This window comes from Triticum aestivum, chromosome 2B, assembly GCF_018294505.1.
Source record: "Triticum aestivum cultivar Chinese Spring chromosome 2B, IWGSC CS RefSeq v2.1, whole genome shotgun sequence".
Taxonomy (NCBI): Eukaryota; Viridiplantae; Streptophyta; class Magnoliopsida; order Poales; family Poaceae; genus Triticum; species Triticum aestivum.
Window position 1 is genome coordinate 71,905,390 of NC_057798.1, and position 18,967 is coordinate 71,924,356.

Here is an 18,967-nt window from a genome sequence, read left to right on the forward strand (position 1 = left end):
ATGCCAGCAGAGTGGAATGATACTTGTGTGGTTTTTGTTAGAAGGGAGAGAGAGGAATTGATGGAATCGTTGGTTGTATTGCTTGAGCCTCGTGGGCATATACATAGGAGTACAATGGTCATCTTGGCGTACAAGGCAAGCCAGAATATTTCCTAGTCTATCAGATGTTTCGAATCTAATCAATATACTCAATATGCCCCCGCAGTCACAACAGTCGCGACGCAGATGGTGAGATTGGAGAATAATCCGAAGGCAATCCGACGGGCACCCCCCCCCCCACCCCCACCCCACAATCACCACAGTCAATTCATCGCGGAAGTCGTGGCGGAGTGGCAACCGACGAGGTTGCTCGAGCAAGGCGATAGCCCTTTGTGCCGTATGTCGATGTAGCCGAGAGCGTAGGGTGGTGTAGCCATTGTCGAGGTAGCCATGCAAAGAATGCCGTGGTTGATGTCGAGTCGGGGTAGCCGGTGTCGAGGAAGACGCCGTGGAGCCGCGGGCGCAAGGAGGCGCCGAGTTAGAATGAGCGCAATGATGTCGAAGTAGGGGCGCCCCGAGAGGTAGACGGTGTTGACAAGGCGTCACGTCGGGTTTGCCAAGTCCGGGGACATGTCGAGAACGGAGGCACGCATCGGTGTTGCCAGCATCGGGCATGCGTAGACGGACGAAGACGAAGTTGATGAAGCATCAACCAGGCTTGCCAGGCCCGGGGACGCGTCGTGGATGAAGGCACACATCAGTGTTGCCAGCACCGGGCATGCGTAGACGAGGGACCTACACAAGATGTATGCCATGTCGAGGAGTCAGAGGGGCCAGCAGAGAAGGAGACTCGACGACGGTTGTGGCATCCATCGCCGCGGGGTCGATGTTACCAACGGTTGTCGGAGTAGAAAAAGTGGTTGGGGTAGATGACGGTGACGCTGGCGATGGGCTGGTGCTGGATGAAGATGAAAGGGGTGGACGGGCGGGGTCGACGGTTACGGCGGTAGCAGCGGCGGCGGCCGAAGAAGAGCGACGGCGGCGGCCTGACGGCGGTGCTGGTGGCTTGGTTAGGAGCACAGCGGCGATGCTTGAAGTAGGCAAGGAATCCGACAGCGTGATGAAGACCAACACGGACGGTGGCGTTTCCGCGCCAAGGGAGGTGGCGTGGCGCATACCACAGGAAGTTGACGCGCAGGGACGGCAGTGGACCGCGGGCCGCGGCACCACGGCTTAAAGGGGCGACACGACGACATCGGGTGGGTCGGGGCAACGGTGGGAAGACCTCGGGGCGGCAGCGGGGACTTCGGGCCGCGACGCTGCGGCCCAAAGGGGCGACGCAATGGCAGCGAGCGAGTCAGTGCAGCCGCTTGGACGACCTCGAGGCGGAGGCCGGGACCGCGTATCGAGAGGCGACGCGCGATTCGATGCAGCCACGAGGAGAACTGATGTCTACTACGTAACCTTCTTCTTGTAGACTCGTGTTGGGCCTCCAAGCGTAGAGTTTTGTAGAACAGTAGCAAATTTCCCTCAAGTGGATGGCCTAAGTTTTATCAATCCATGGGAGGCGTAGGAAGAATATGCTCTCTCTCAAACAACCGTGCTGAAGGAAATATGCCCTAGAGGCAATAATAAAGTTATTATTTATTTCCTTATATCATGATAAATGTTTATTATTCATGCCAGAATTGTATTAACCGGAAACATAATACATGTGTGAATACATAGACAAACATAGTGTCACTAGTATGCCTCTACTTGACTAGCTCGTTTATCAAAGATGGTTATGTTTCCTAACCATGGACAAAAGAGTTGTCATTTGATTAACGGGATCACATCATTAGGAGAATGATATGATTGACTTGACCCATTCCGTTAGCTTAGCACTTGATCGTTTAGTATGTTGCTATTGCTTTCTTCATGACTTATACATGTTCCTGTAACTATGAGATTATGCAACTCCCGTTTACCGGAGGAACACTTTGGGTGCTACCAAACATCACAACGTAACTGGGTGATTATAAAGGAGTACTACAGGTGTCTCCAAAGGTACATGTTGGGTTGGCGTATTTCGAGATTAGGTTTTGTCACTCCGATTGTCGGGGAGGTATCTCTGGGCCCTCTCGGTAATGCACATCACTTAAGCCTTGCAAGCATTGCAACTAATGAGTTAGTTGTGAGATGATGTATTACGTAACGAGTAAAGAGACTTGCCGGTAACGAGATTGAACTAGGTATTATATACGGACGATCGAATCTCGGGCAAGTAACATGCTGATGACAAAGGGAACAACTTATGTTGTTATGCGGTTTGACCGATAAAGATCTTTGTAGAATATGTAGGAGCCAATATGGGCATCCAGGTTCCGCTATTGGTTATTGACCAAGAATAGTTCTAGGTCATGTCTACATAGTTCTCGAACCCATAGGGTCTGCACGCTTAAGGTTTCAATGACAGTTATATTATGAGTTTATGAGTTTTGATGTACCGAAGGAGTTCGGAGTCCCGGATGAGATCGGGGACATGACGAGAAGTCTCGAAATGGTCGAGACGTAAAGATTGATATATTGGACGAATATATTCGGAGTTCGGAAAGGTTCCGAGTGATTCGGGTATTTTTCGGAGTACCGGAGAGTTACCGGAATTCGCCGGGGAGTATATGGGCCTTATTGGGCCATACGGGAATAGAGGAGAGAGGCCAAAAGGAAGGAGGCCTGCGCCCCCCCTCTGGTCCGAATTGGACAAGGGGCGCAGCCCCCCCTTTCCTTCTTCCTCTCCCCCTCTTTCCCCTTCTCCTACTCCAACAAGGGAGGTGGAATCCTATTAGGACTAGGGAGTTCTAGTAGGACTCCACACTTGGCGCGCCCCCTCCTAGGGCCGGCCTTCTCCCCCCTTGCTCCTTTATATACGGGGGCAGGGGGCACCCCATGACACACAAGTTAATCTACGTGATCGTTCCTTAGCCGTGTGCGGTGCCCCCCTCCACCATATTCCACCTCGGTCATATCGTCGTGAAGCTTAGGCGAAGCCCTGCGCCGGTAGAACATCATCATCGTCACCACGCCGTTGTGCTGACGGAACTCATCCCCGACACTTTGCTGGATCGGAGTCCGGGGATCGTCATCGAGCTGAACGTGTGCTGAACTTGGAGGTGTCATACGTTCGGTACTTGGATCGGTCGAATCGTGAAGACGTACGACTACATCAACCGCGTTGGCATAACGCTTCCGCTTACGGTCTACGAGGGTACGTGGACATTACTCTCCCCTCTCGTTGCTATGCATCACCATGATCTTGCGTGTGCGTAGGAATATTTTTAAAATTACTACGTTCCCCAACAGTGGTATTAGAGCCTAGGTTTTATGCGTTGATGTTATTTGCACGAGTAGAACACAAGTGAGTTATGGGCGATACAAGTCATACTGCTTACCAGCATGTCATACTTTGGTTCAGTGGTATTGTTGGATGAAGCGGCCCGGACCGACATTACGCGTACGCTTACGCGAGACTGGTTCTACCGACGTGCTTTGCATACAGGTGGCTGGCGGGTGTCAGTTTCTCCAACTTTAGTTGAACCGAGTGTGGCTACGCCCGGTCCTTGAGAAGGTTAAAACAGCATTAACTTGACGAACTATCGTTGTGGTTTTGATGCGTAGGTAAGAACGGTTCTTGCTCAGCCCATAGCAGCCACGTAAAACTTGCAACAACAAAGTAGAGGACGTCTAACTTGTTTTTGCAGGGCATGTTGTGATGTGATATGGTCAAGACGTGATGAGATATAAGTTGTTGTATGAGATGATCATGTTTTGTTGAAGTTATCGGCAACTGGCAGAAGCCCTATGGTTGTCTCTTTGTTGCATAAGATGCAAGTGCCAAATAATTGCTTTAATTTATTGCTATGCGATAGCGATAGTTGCAAGAGCAATAGTTGGCGAGACGACACATTGATATAGATCAAGATGATGAAGATCATGGTGTCGTGCCGGTAATGATAGAGACCGTGACAGTACTTTGGAGATGGAGATCACAAGCACAAGATGATGATGGCCATATCATATCACTTATATTGATTGCATGTGATGTTTATCTTTTATACATCTTATTTTGCTTAGTTTGACGGTAGCATTTTAAGATGATCTCTCACTAAATTATCAAGAAGTGTTCTCCTTGAGTATGCACCGTTGTGAAAGTTCTTCGTGCTGAGACACCACGTGATGATCGGGTGTGATAGGCTCTACGTTCAAATACAACGGGTGCAAAACAGTCGCACACGCGGAATACTCAGGTTAAACTTGACGAGCCTAGCATATAACAGATATGGCCTCGGAACACGGAGACCGAAAGGTCGAGCGTGAATCATATAGTAGATATGATCAACATATTGATGTTCACTGTTGAAACTACTCCATCTCACGTGACGATCGGACATGGTGTAGTTGATATGGATCACGTAATCACTTAGAGGATTAGAGGGATGTCTATCTAAGTGGGAGTTCTTAAGTAATATGATTAATTGAACTTAAATTTATCATGAACTTAGTCCTGGTAGTATTTTGCAAATTATGTTGTAGATCAATAGCTTGCATTGTTGCTTTCATATGTTTATTTTGATATGTTCCTAGAGAAAATTGTGTTGAAAGATGTTGGTAGCAATGATGCGGATTGGATCCGTGATCTGAGGTTTATCCTCATTGCTGCACAGAAGAATTATGTCCTTAATGCACCACTAGGTGACAGACCTATTGCAGGAGCAGATGCAGACGTTATGAACGTTTGGCTAGCTCAATATGATGACTACTTGATAGTTTAGTGCACCTTGCTTAACGGCTTAGAATCGGGACTTCAAAGACGTTTTGAACGTCATGGACCATATGAGATGTTCCAGGAGTTGAAGTTAATATTTCAAGCAAATACCCGAGTTGAGAGATATGAAGTCTCCAACAAGTTCTATGGCTAAAAGATGGAGGAGAATCGCTCAACTAGTGAGCATGTGCTCAGATTGTCTGGGTACTACAATCGCTTGAATCAAGTGGGAGTTAATCTTCCAGATAAGATAGTGATTGACAGAGTTCTCTAGTCACCATCACCAAGTTAGTAGAACTTTGTGATGAACTACAGTATGCAAGGGATGACGAAAACGATTCCCGAGCTCTTCGTGATGTTGAAATCGACGAAGGTAGAAATCAAGAAAGAGCATCAAGTGTTGATGGTTGACAAGATCACTAGTTTCAAGAAAAGTGAAACAAAGGGAAACTTCAAGTAGAATGACAAGCAAGTTGCCACTCCCGCGAAGAAGCCCAAAGCTGGACCAAAGCCTGAAACTGAATGATTATACTGCAAAGGAAATGGTCACTGGAAGTGGAAATGCCCTGAATATTTGGTGGATAAGAAGGATGGCAAAGTGAACAAGGGTATATTTGATATACATGTTATTGATGTGTACCTTACTAGTGTTATAGTAGCCCCTGAGTATTTGATACTTGTTCGGTTGCTAAATATTAGTAACTCGAAACAGGAGTTACAGAATAAACAGAGACTAGTTGAGGGTGAAGTGACGATGTGTGTTAGAAGTGGTTCCAAGATTGATATGATCATCATCGCACACTCCCTATACTTTCGGGATTAGTGTTAAACCTAAATAAATGTTATTTGGCATCTGCGTTGAGCATGAATATGATTTGATCATGTTTATTGCGATACGGTTATTCATTTAAAGTCAAAGAATAATTGTTGTTCTATTTACATGAATAAAACCTTCGATGGTCATACACCCAATGAAAATAGTTTGTTGGATCTCGATCATAGTAATACACATATTTATAATATTGATGCCAAAAGATGCAAAGTTGATAATGATAGTGCAACTTATTTGTGGCACTGCCGTTTGGGTCATATCGGTGTAAAGCGCATGAAGAAACTCCATAAAGATGGATTTTTGGAATCTCTTGGTTATGAATCATTTGATGTTTGCGAACCGTGCCTTTTGGGCAAGATGACTAAAACTCCGTTCTTCGGAACAATGGAACGAGCTATTGACTTATTGGAAATAATACATACCGATGTATGCGATCCGATGAGTGTTAAGGCTCGTGGCAAGTATCGTTATTTTCTAACCTTCACAGATGATTTGAGTAGATATGGGTATATCTACTTGATGAAACATAAGTCTGAAACATTTGAAAAGTTCAAAGAATTTCAGAGTGAAGTGGAAAATCATCGTAACAAGAAAAATAAAATTTCTACGATCTAATCGTGGAGACGAATATTTGAGTTATGAGTTTGGTCTTCATTTGAAACAATGTGAAATAGTTTCGCAACTCACGCCACCTGGAACACCACAATGTAATGGTGTGTCCAAACATCGTAATCGTACTTTACTAGATATGGTGCGATCTATGATGTCTCTTATCGGTTTACCACTATCGTTTTGGGGTTATGCATTAGAGACAGTTGCATTCACGTTTAATAGGGCACCATCAAAATCCGTTGAGACGATACCGTATGAACTATGGTTTAACAGTAAACCTAAGTTGTCGTTTCTTAAAGTTTGGGGATGCGATGCTTATGTGAAAAAATTTCAACCTGATAAGCTCGAACCCAAATCGGAGAAGTGCGTCTTCGTAGAATACCCAAAGGTAACTACTGGGTACACCTTCTATCACAGATCCGAAGGCAAGTTATTCGTTGCTAAGATGGATCCTTTCTAGAGAAGAAGTTTCTCTCAAAAGAAGTGAGTGGGAGGAAAGTAGAACTTGATGAGGTAATTGTACCTTCTCCCTTATTGGAAAGTAGTTCATCACAGAAATCAGTTCCAGTGATTCCTACACCAATTAGTGAGGAAGTTAATGATGATGATCATGAAACTTCAGATCAAGTTGCTACCAAACCTCGTAGATCTTCCAGAGTAAGATCCGCACCAGAGTGGTACGGTAATCATGTTCTAGAAGTCATGTTACTAGACCATGATGAACCTACGAACTATGAGGAAGCAATGATGAGCCCAGATTCCGCGAAATGGCTTGAGGTCATAAAATCTGAGATATAATCCATGTATGAGAACAAAGTATGGACTTTGATTGACTTGCTCGATGATCAGCAAGCCATGTTAAATAAATGGATCTTCAAGAGGAGGACAGACACTGATAGTAGTGTTACTATCTACTAAGCTCGACTTGTTGCAAAAGGTTTTCGACAAGTTCAAGGTGTTGAATACGATGAGATTTTCTCACTCGTATCGATGCTTAAGTCTGTCCGAATCATGTTAGCAATTGCCACATTTTATGAAATCTAGCAAATGGATGACAAAACTGCATTCCTTAATGGATTTTCTTAAAGAAGAGTTGTATATGATGCAACCATAAAGTTTTGTCAATCCTAAAGGTGCTAACAAAATGTGCAAGCTCCAGCAATCCATCTATGGACTGGTGCAAGAATCTCGGAGTTGGAATATACGCTTTGATGAGTTGATCAAAGCATATGGTTTTATACAGACTTTTGGAAAGGCCTGTATTTATAAGAAAGTGAGTGGGAGCTCTGTAGCATTTCTGATATTATATGTGCAAGACATATTGTTGGTTGGAAATGATATAGAATTTCTGGATAGCATAAAAGGATACTTGAATAAAAAGTTTTTTCAATGAAAGACCTCGGTGAAGCTGCTTACATATCGAGCATCAAGATCTACTGAGATAGATCAAGACGCTTGATAAGTTTTTCAATAAGTACATACCTTGTCAAGATTTTGAAATAGTTCAAAATGGAACAGTCAAAGAAAGAGTTCTTTCCTGTGTTGCAAAGGTGTGAAATTGAGTAAGACTCAAGACTCGACCACGACAGAAAATAGAAAGAGAATGAAAGTCATTCCCTATGCATCAGTCATAGGTTCTATAAAAGTATGCCATGCTATGGACCAGACCTATTGTATACTCTGCCCTGGTTTGGCAAGGGAGTACAATAGTGATCTAGGAGTAGATCAGTGGACATTGGTTAAAATTATCCTTAGTAGAATAAGGATATGTTTCTCGATTATGGAGGTGATAAAAGAGATCGTCGTAAAGAGTTACATCGATGCAAGCTTTTACACCGATCCAGATGACTCTAAGTCTCAATCTGGATACATATTGAAAGTCGGAGCAATTAGCTAGAGTAGCTCTGTGCAAATCATTGTAGACATAGAATATTTGCAAAATACATATGACTCTGTAATATGACAGACCTGTTGACTAAACTTCTCTCACGAGCAAAACATGATCATACCTTAGTACTCTTTGGGTGTTAATCACATAGAAATTTGAACTAGGTTATTGACTCTAGTAAACCCTTTGGGTGTTGATCACATGACGATGTGAACTATGGGTATTAATCACATACAGATGTGAATATTGGTGTTCAATCAGATGATGATCTGAACTAGATTATTGACTCTAGTGCAAGTGGGAGACTGAAGGAAATATGCCCTAGAGGCAATAATAAAGTTATTATTTATTTCCTTATATCATGATAAATGTTTATTATTCATGCTAGAATTGTATTAACCGGAAACATAATACATGTGTGAATACATAGACAAACATAGTGTCACTAGTATGCCTCTACTTGACTAGCTCGTTTATCAAAGATGGTTATGTTTCCTAACCATGGACAAAAGAGTTATCATTTGATTAACGGGATCACATCATTAGGAGAATGATGTGATTGACTTGACCCATTCCGTTAGCTTAGCACTTGATCGTTTAGTATGTTGCTATTGCTTTCTTCATGACTTATACATTTTCCTGTAACTATGAGATTATGCAACTCCCGTTTACCGAAGGAACACTTTCGGTGCTACCAAACGTCACAACGTAACTGGGTGATTATAAAGGAGTACTACAGGTGTCTCCAAAGGTAATGTTGGGTTGGTGTATTTCGAGATTAGGTTATGTCACTCCGATTGTCGGAGAGGTATCTCTGGGCCCTCTCGGTAATGCACATCACTTAAGCCTTGCAAGCATTGCAACTAATGAGTTAGTTGTGAGATGATGTATTACGTAACGAGTAAAGAGACTTGCCGGTAACGAGATTGAACTAGGTATTAGATACCGATGATCGAATCTCGGGCAAGTAACATGCCGATGACAAAGGGAACAACGCATGTTGTTATGCGGTTTGACCGATAAAGATCTTCGTAGAATATGTAGGAGCCAATATGGGCATCCAGGTTCAGCTATTGGTTATTGACCAAGAATAGTTCTAGGTCATGTCTATATAGTTCTCGAACCCGTAGGGTCCGCACGCTTAAGGTTTCGATGACAGTTATATTATGAGTTTATGAGTTTTGATGTACCGAAGGAGTTCGGAGTCCCGGATGAGATCGGGGACATGATGAGAAGTCTCGAAATGGTCGAGACGTAAAGATCGATATATTGGACGACTATATTCGGAGTTCGGAAAGGTTCCGAGTGATTCGGGTATTTTTCGAAGTACCGGAGAGTTACGGGAATTCGCCGGGGAGTATATGGGCCTTATTGGGCCATACGGGAATAGAGGAGAGAGGCCAAAAGGAAGGAGGCCTGCGCCCCCCCTCTGGTCCGAATTGGACAAGGGGCGCAGCCCCCCTTTCCTTCTTCCTCTCCCCCTCTTTCCCATTCTCCTACTCCAACAAGGGAGGTGGAATCCTACTAGGACTAGGGAGTCCTAGTAGGACTCCACACTTGGCGCGCCCCCTCCTAGGGCCGGCCTCCTCCCCCCTTGCTCCTTTATATACGGGGCCAGGGGGGCACCCCATGACACACAAGTTGATCTACGTGATCGTTCCTTAGCCGTGTGCGGTGCCCCCCTCCACCATATTCCACCTCGGTCATATCGTCGCAAAGCTTAGGCGAAGCCCTGTGCCGGTAGAACATCATCATCGTCACCACACCGTCGTGCTGACGGAACTCATCCCCAACACTTTGCTGGATTGGAGTCAGGGGATCGTCATCGAGCTGAACGTGTGCTGAACTCGGAGGTGTCGTACGTTCGGTACTTGGATCGGTCGAATCGTGAAGACGTACGACTACATCAATCGCGTTGTCATAACGCTTCAGCTTACGGTCTACGAGGGTACGTGGACATTACTCTCCCCTCTCGTTGCTATGCATCACCATGATCTTGCGTGTGCATAGGAATATTTTTGAAATTACTACGTTCCCCAACACGTGCAACCAAATAACAAAGTCTCTTGTGTCCCCAACACACCCAATATAATGGTAAATTGTATAGGTGCATTAGTTTGGCGATGAGATGTTGATAGAAGTGCAATATGGATGGTAGATATAGGTTTTTGTAATCTGAAAATAAAAAAAACAGCAAGGTAACTAATAACAAAAGTGAGCAAAAACGGTATTGCAATGCTTAGAAACAAGGCCTAGGATTCATACTTTCACTAGTGCAAGTTCTCTCAACAACAATAACATAATTAGGTCATATAACAATCCCTCAACATGCAACAAAGAGTCACTCCAAAGTCACTAATAGCGGAGAACAAACGAAGAGATTATTGTAGGGTACCAAACCACCTCAAAGTTATTCTTTTCGATCAATCCATTGGGCTATTCCTATAAGTGTGACAAACTTCCCTAGAGTTCGTAGTAAAATAACACCTTAAGACACACATCAACCAAAACCATAATGTCACCTAGATACTCCAATGTCACCACGAGTATCCATGGGTTTGATTATACTATATGCATCACACAATCTCATATTCATCTATTCAAACCAACACAAAGAACTTCAAAAAGTGCCCTAAAGTTTCTACCGGAGAGTCATGACGAAAACGTGTGCCAACCCCTATGCGTAAGTTCACAAGGTCAAGACAAAAACGTGTGCTATAGATTCACAAATCTAGATGTCTTTGCTTGCCAAATAAAAAGCGAAGAATAGTCATGTTAGGAAGTTACACTAGCTTTGACGATCTGAACATTCATGATAATTTTTCCGGCATTGCAACACATTGAGCACTTCAGCTGTTAGTCTGTAAGCAGTCCTCTTTCAAAGATAAAAATGTATACATGCTTCAGTGAATGGCCTCCCCTTCTATTTAAGTAACATTGCAATTGTTATTCGTACTTGCTAATCAGTATGCACTAGCAATGCGAGGAAGAATTTCTCCAAAGCTCTTAAGAGTCCTTAATCTATTCACAGCAATTACAAGTCACATACATATGCAGTTTGATTCATGTGAAATCAATGACTGATTATCTACGTCAACGCCAAGGGAAGCGGGGGACGAGGATGGGGAGTTGGGGACGTACAAATTAAGGTGAGATAGATTTGCATGATATCCGCCGTTTTGCCCACCATATTCTCCTTCATCTTATAGAGAAAGAAAGTCAGCGTACAGGTCAGAATAAAAAAGATATTGTTTGTAAGGAAGAGAACTGTCTTTTTTGGAAAGAAGAGAAAAATACTAGGGTGCTGATTTCTTTTCATTCAGCCCCACGATTCTGTTAATAGTTTGGATCAACTAAAAAAGGAAGGTGTTGATCGGTTGGTTTCAATTGGAAAGAGCTATTAGTATCCTTTTATTTTTTTCAGAACAAATCCGTATCCTTTTATTGGAGAAAGAAAGTTTTGCAAAAAAGAAAAAAGGGAGGAATTAAGAGGGCGATCAGATTTAATCCTTGATATCTGTGTTAGTAATACATACATTCGTGCATACTGATTGATCTTTCCATATGTACGAGTGTAGGATGATTCAATTTTAGTTGTTGGTTGAGGAACAAGTGTCAAGATTGCTGCACCTCGATTTAATTTCATGGCTCAGTCTGCACTTGGAGGAAGTACTTTGTAGCAGATACTGGAGAGCACCGCCGCCGTAGGTTCATGCCTTGGCGCTCCTCACCGGCGCAATTTCCCAAGCATCTCTTCCTATTGCCATGTTCTCCTTTTTCCTGCAGGAACTCTTCGTTTGGTGGTGGTTCTCACAAGACTTTGGAGAGACTGAAAACATGGGACCATATGGTGGCTGAAGGTGGACATCCTTGAGTGCCTGTCGCCTTCTTGTTTGGAGGTAAATCAACAAGCACCCTTATCTTACTTAAGGACGGATTGGATGCGAAATATTATTGTTTGTTCAATTTGTGTTCTATTTAGTGGATTCTGAAAGATGAAACGAGTATGGTGGCATCTACAAAAGAACCATGGCATGTCTTTTTCATGGTAGTGGTGTGTGACCATGAATGCAGCAATGAGGATTGCTATGTCGATTCTTTTGTTGTAGCAGACTACTGATATGATAGTCGTATGTATATTATTTTAACCTTACAAAGTAACCAGTGAGTTAGACATCACAAAGTCAGGTTTAACTCTCTAGAAGTGAACTTAATTGGTTTGCTGAAGTGATTATCTAGAGTTTGTATTTTTTTATTTATAGTTTGATCTTGTAACAAATAACAGGAAGATATAAACCTCTGACTCCGAGTATGGGTTCATAACTGTAGGTGTTGCAGCAAGTGTGACCAAGATTACTTGAGTCCAATGATATAGAAATGTTTAAAGTTGCAGGTCTTAAAAACTAAGCATGGGGTCCTTCCCCTCCCTAGGCCTGGGGTTATCATTGAGGTAACAGTAGGCTTAATAAAAGAAACAAAATGAAACCATCTCAATGAGCTTTGGAGAAACACATCATCAGCTGCAGGAGCTTTGCCGGACAGGAGCTTTACCTTATTAGAGAACCAAGAACAGAGAGTGCAGAGAGGAGAAAAGAGGCTGAAGATGCGTGCCGTAAATTATAGTGGCAATACAGAAAATATATTCCATTTGAGAATGGATTTCTTTTAAAAAATACAGATTACTTTGAATATTGTTTTTGTACTTGCAATGCTCTGTTTCAGTGGTATACTATTGATTAGTTTTTTAACCATTTATTTATTTTTTACCCGGTACAACGCACGGGCATTTTTACTAGTATCTCCTAATGTCATGCTTCCTTGTATTACTTTTTTGCTTGCATGCATACATGTGTGAGAGAGGGGTGCGAAGCACCGCAACCTAAGATTATGTGGGAAATGTTCCCACATAGTATTTTTATAAGTTATTTTTTTGTTAATTCATAATAGATATATTTTTGCGGTTGAATTCATAATAGATTATATCAAGATTTATTGTTGTTACACGGAGCAGGTTGTCTTAAGGTGTGATGGCTTGTTGCTTGGGCACCGTTGCAAAGAAATTGAGTCCTAAGAAGCCACTGCACAACAAAGTAAATAGTTAGGGCGTGTTTGATTTATTGGTTACCCTCATCATCAGTTCCCTAGTCAGTCCCACTAAGGACAAGCTAGCCAAATGGCAAAACCTGAAGGCTAATAGTTTGATTGTTTGCATAAGGGTTGGTGGGTTTCGTGGGTTAAATAACCTTTATGATTGTTTTAGGTATGTGTTTTGCATGAGCTGTGAGATAGAGGGAGAGATGCAACTTGGCCAACAAGAAATGATTTAAATTCCCTATTTCATGTTGTGTGTAGGCCTGCCTTGAATAACGACCATCCTAATATGGCCTTTTGGGGCTTTTTCTGCATACGACGGACACCTAGCCATGGCCTTATGCAAGCAACCAAACATCAAAAAAGTAAACAATTTCATTTGGATATGAGATACCAACCACCATGCAGGTAACCAAAAGTGGCCTTAGAGACCATATTGAAGGATCTTCTCAAAGATGCTTGCTAAATTACTTGTTTATATTTGGTCATTGACTTTCTTTTTTGAAATTTTTAGGAAACATTCAATAATGAGATGGGATAAATTGTTTTCTAACCAAATATCACTACAAAAAAATACACTTCCGTGATGATACGTGTTTGTCACAGTAGGTCGCATTTTTTGTCATGCATGTACATCCATGACGATTTTATGACAGAATCAAGATAGTCATACCCGTGCTGTCGTAGATGTGTTCCATGACATTACCAAAATTATCATCACAGAAGTGTCCATTTCCATGACGATAAATCGCCCATCATAGAAGTGCTTTTGTCAAGGGTGACCGACACGTGGCATCCACCATAACGGGACGCCGTTAAGCACCGTTAAGCTATCGGGTCCGGTTTTGGATCCGATAACCCGCTAACAGCCACGACCAATGCTGATTTTCCACATGTAAAATTCTCATTGGCCGACGGAACCACGTGTCAGCTCCGCGTTGGCACAAGTGTCACTCATCCAATGGTCGAGATGGGACTATGATATGTTGACACGTGGACGGGCCCAAAAGTGGCCCATAAAGTTTAAATGGCCGGCCCAACTAAAGACCCACAAGATTTAGCGGACCATAATGGGCCGACCCAGCTAAAGGCCCACAAGATTTTGCAGACCATAATAGGCCGGCCCAGCTAAAGGCCCACAAGATTTAGCAGACCACAATGGGCTAGCCCAGCAAAAGGCCCACAAGATTTTGCACACCATAATGGGCTGGCCCAGCTAAAGGCCCAACATTCTCAATTAAGGCCCGTACGGCTAGTGTCAAATCGGCCCGTCAATGGCCTGTCCTAAACTTGTCATCATCCCGACCAATGGTCACTTCTGGCCCGTTAACAGACCACTAAGTATTTGGGCCGAATTACGGCCCAGTGTATTTCTGGCCTGTTAAAGGTCCTGCTTCATTTGGGCCCATTTACAGGCCATTGAAACTTTCGGCCATAAACGACCGTGAAGGATTTTGGTCATATTCGGCCATGTCTGACATTCGGCCTGTTAGAGGCCCACTATAGATTTGGGCCACTTTCGGCATGTTGTGATTTTCGGCCTGTTAACGTCGGACGAAATCCATGGGCCATATGTGGCCCAACGTCACATCGGGCCCATTAACGCCCCATATAAAAATGACGATAATCTAGCCCGACCGAACTTCCGGCCTGTTAAAGGCCCGTGTATTAGGTCGGCGCGTTTACGGCCCGTCAGAATTTTGGCCTGTGAAAGATCTGCATCGTAAATGGCCCACCATTTCAGCCTGTTAAGACCAGTGGGTTATTTGGCACAATCAGGGCCCAATCTCACTTTGGGCCTATTAAAGGCCCATGTTTTTTATGGGCTCGAGATATTTACACCTGTAAATGGCCTATTGTTATTGAGGGCCCAAATTATGTTTAGGCATGTTAAAGGCCCACTATGGGCACATGCCAAGCAGAAAAATATGAAAGCTTATGCTGATTTAGGCCTAGATTTTTTTAGTGGGCTACATGCAAATTTCGGCCCATAATCATTTTTAGCCCAATTGGAATGGGCCCGACGAATGTTGGCATGTTGGGCTCCTACGAAGCTTTCAGCTAAATGCATTACTAAGATAAACCTACACTATACAAAAATAGCGTCGTAATTACTGTAGCCTTTGGCAGCATCATAAATGTTGTATCATGACAAAATAAATTCCAACCATACAACAAAAGGCCTATTGGCATAAAGTTTACAGTCCTTGCAGATAAAAGCACCATCAGATGTATAGAAGCACATATCATTTGACCCGAGTGCTAATGTTTCAGGCTGTAGAATCTGATGGAGCAGCATGATCTTCACTTTTTTTCCGCCATTGCTCTTGAACAACAAAGCAAATGTCTGATAGTCTAGTTTCAAAACCATTCATATCTTGACGACATTTGTCAACCACTATTCTTGTTTCCGAAATGTTGTCCATTAGGGATTGTACTTGTGTCTGGAGCACAGATATATCACTCTGTCTAGCAGGAAGATTTTGTTCAGTAGGCGATTTGGACGAGGTTACCTTGACAACCGACCCAGAATTACGCAGGAAGGTACTTTTTTCACTGCTAGTGGAGAGATACTGATGCACTGCAGCAAGAGGTGACATTGTGCCTGTGGTAGCCTCGTCACCTTCAGGTGGTGGTGGCTGTTCAATCATTTGTTACATAACTTCCTGAAAGTTTGAACTTGTAGATTAGTGTACCAGATAAGTTACTAATGAGACAAAAACAAAAAAAAGTAGGTTACACGTTTATACATAACTTATTTTGGTGAACTACTGTAATACATTAGCATGTATTGTAGTGCCAACTACATAATAAAATCACTTTCGAAACATATGTCCTTGTAGCATGCCTACTGTATTGTATATTTCCTCACATTCATTGACATCTAAGGATAGAGAGACATGGTTTAAAGTAGGATGAACATAGTATGACATCATTCATATCATGGGCAAACAGATATAAAACAAACATGCTATTTTATCATTGTGTGCGCACGTGAACATAACAACTAGATTACAGATCAAGACCAAAAGAATATCCTTCTTCTCTTTTAAACCATGTAAGGTGAAATGATACGTTAAGACAACTGTATATAAAAGTGAACAGAGTAACTGACATTCGCTGCAAACCAAGTAGTTAAATGAACACATCACAGTACCAATCAGTTCAAAGGCAGGAGGAGTAAGGACTCACAATAGCGGCTTGAACTGGTGTGCTCATGCCCTTCATCTTGCTGGTGTGGCAATCCTTGAAGATTTGCACTTCATTCAGTTCAGGTTCTTTTTGGTCCGCACGGGCTTTCCTCTGTATTTGGAACAAGTCAATATAGATATGATAATATGGCACAAAAAAAGAAGAAGGAAGTAGCAGCTATTTACAAGAGCCTCGCAGTGTGCAAATACTAAATAAGAAAAGGAATATAAATAGTTAATGGATTTTATAGGAAAAAGATCAATTTTAACGAATCACACGTAGATCCTGTTGTCTGTTGGAATTTCACTTTAGAACGGTTGGTCTTGTTCTTCAAACAGTTAGCCTAGAAGAAGATACACTTGTAAGACACATACATAAATACAAGTTCAATATGTGGTCTGATCAAATACATATAGCCTACCTGATACTTTGGATCAGACCAGTGTTTAACGAGGGTTGTCCAGTCTTCATCTTTAATATATTCCACTGGAGATGTTTGGGCGATTTCATTGTTAGCCTTGCCTTCAAAGTGAGATTTGCTGAGGTGGTACCGATACTGTCGCAGATAAGACTGAAAAACATGAGTGTATGCTTGTTCAGTTGCATCATCTTTCGGACCCAATTTGAACCTCATATGTTGAAAAAAGAATGTGAGTCTTATTAGGAGGAAGCTAGAAAGTATGGGACAGAGCAAGACAATATTACTAATTGCGATGAATAACATTACTTACGGATAAATGGTCAAGGAAGGTGTTAAACTGGGTATTGTCTTTCTCATTCCTATATTGGATCCACATTGGGAGGATGTGTGCATGACACTTAACGGCAACGGCTGCCTCTGATACTAACTTGGCTGACTCTGTAGAATCACACGGCCTTTTTAAACCTGCCTCAAAATGGATCTCCATTCTTCCTCCTTTAGATTTTATTAATCTGTCAAGCATTATCCCTGATGTTTGTTTCTGCTTGCACCGTGGTGCTAGTTCAACAACAAATATGGAAAGTAGTGTACATCAAACTGTGAGAGTACATATAAAGGAGCATGCAACTGCAACTTGACTCGGTCAGGTACCGTCTTGGTGTTGATGCTCATGAGGTTCATATGATCTTGCCAAGTCCTGTTGTGTCATCAGTGCTTTGGAAGTAGTGTTAGGTGTGAAGGCAGCTTGGGAACTGGCCAGTTCCGGAGCAAATGAACGAGTAACTCGTTGAGATGCTGGTACAGTTGAAGCGGATGCTGCAGCTGGTGGAGCAGGTGATACTGTGTTTATAGATTTAGCCGATGGACTTGGACCTTCTACTGCACTATAAGTACCAGTAGAATCTCGACGGCAGATCCTTTTCCGTTTCACCCGACGAGTAACACCACTCCCTACTATATTATTTTCCTTGCTCTTTTTTGACTTTGCCATGTCAAGCCGTACCCACAACTCAAAAGAATAAAATTGCTCTTCAGAACTCATTGATGCATGATACAGACAAGCAATACTTTGATGTAAGACAACCGTATGAGGATGGAATATGTAAGAAAAACAGGACGGCATGACATATTCACAGCTACGATGTGTAAACTAAGCAGAAAGATTTTCAAGAAAATAGAAGTAATGCAAGCTAGACACCATATGAAAGATGCAACTAATATTACTCTGTCAAGTTAAAAGTGTCTTGTCATACGTGGCAATTCGAAAAATTAGAAGCAATACAAAGTAGAAATCAATGCAAGATGCAACCACTATCAAACTGCCATGTTAAAAGCGTCCAATCATGAGTGACTGATGCGGGATACACAACAGCAGTACTTTGATGTAAGAACATGGTATGATAGATAGATGCAGTGTATTCTAGACACAGAAAGCCATGTCATATGCACATGTATAACGTATAAACTCAGTAGGTGCAATTTAGTGAAAATAGCAGAAATACAGGCTAGACAACATATGCAACATGAAACCAATTATCACACTGTCAACTTAGAGCAAGCACCTGCGATGGTGGAGTACGGGAGATGAACTCATCATGTAGACTTGGGACTTCAACTTCATTAGCAGTAGAAGTGGCAAATCTAGAGAGTCTCTGTTTGCGTCGGTGCGGAGGACCACCAACATCCCCTAAGTTACTCTTTTCCTTCCTATTTTCTGATATTGCCTTATGAAGTCAAAACCACAAGAAGATGAATAAAATTAGCTCTGCATAACTGGTTGATGCATGATACAGACGAACACTACTTTGATGTAAGGCAAGCGCAGGATATGAGGATGGAATATATACAAAAAAAGACAGCGTTTCATATTCACACGTACGATAGGAGGATGGAATATGTATGAAAAAACTGTAAGCGGAAGGCATTTCAACAAAATCAGAAGAAATGAAAGCTAGGCACAATATGAACATGCAACCAATATCACTCTATCAGTAAAAAGTGTCGCGTCATAAGTGCCATTTCAATAAATTAGAAGCAGTACAAGCTACAAGACAATGCAACATGCAACCTACATCACAGTCCCAAGTTAGATGTGTCTTATGGGTAAGTAACCGTTGCAGGTATAGGTTGTAAGCTATGCAGATGCAA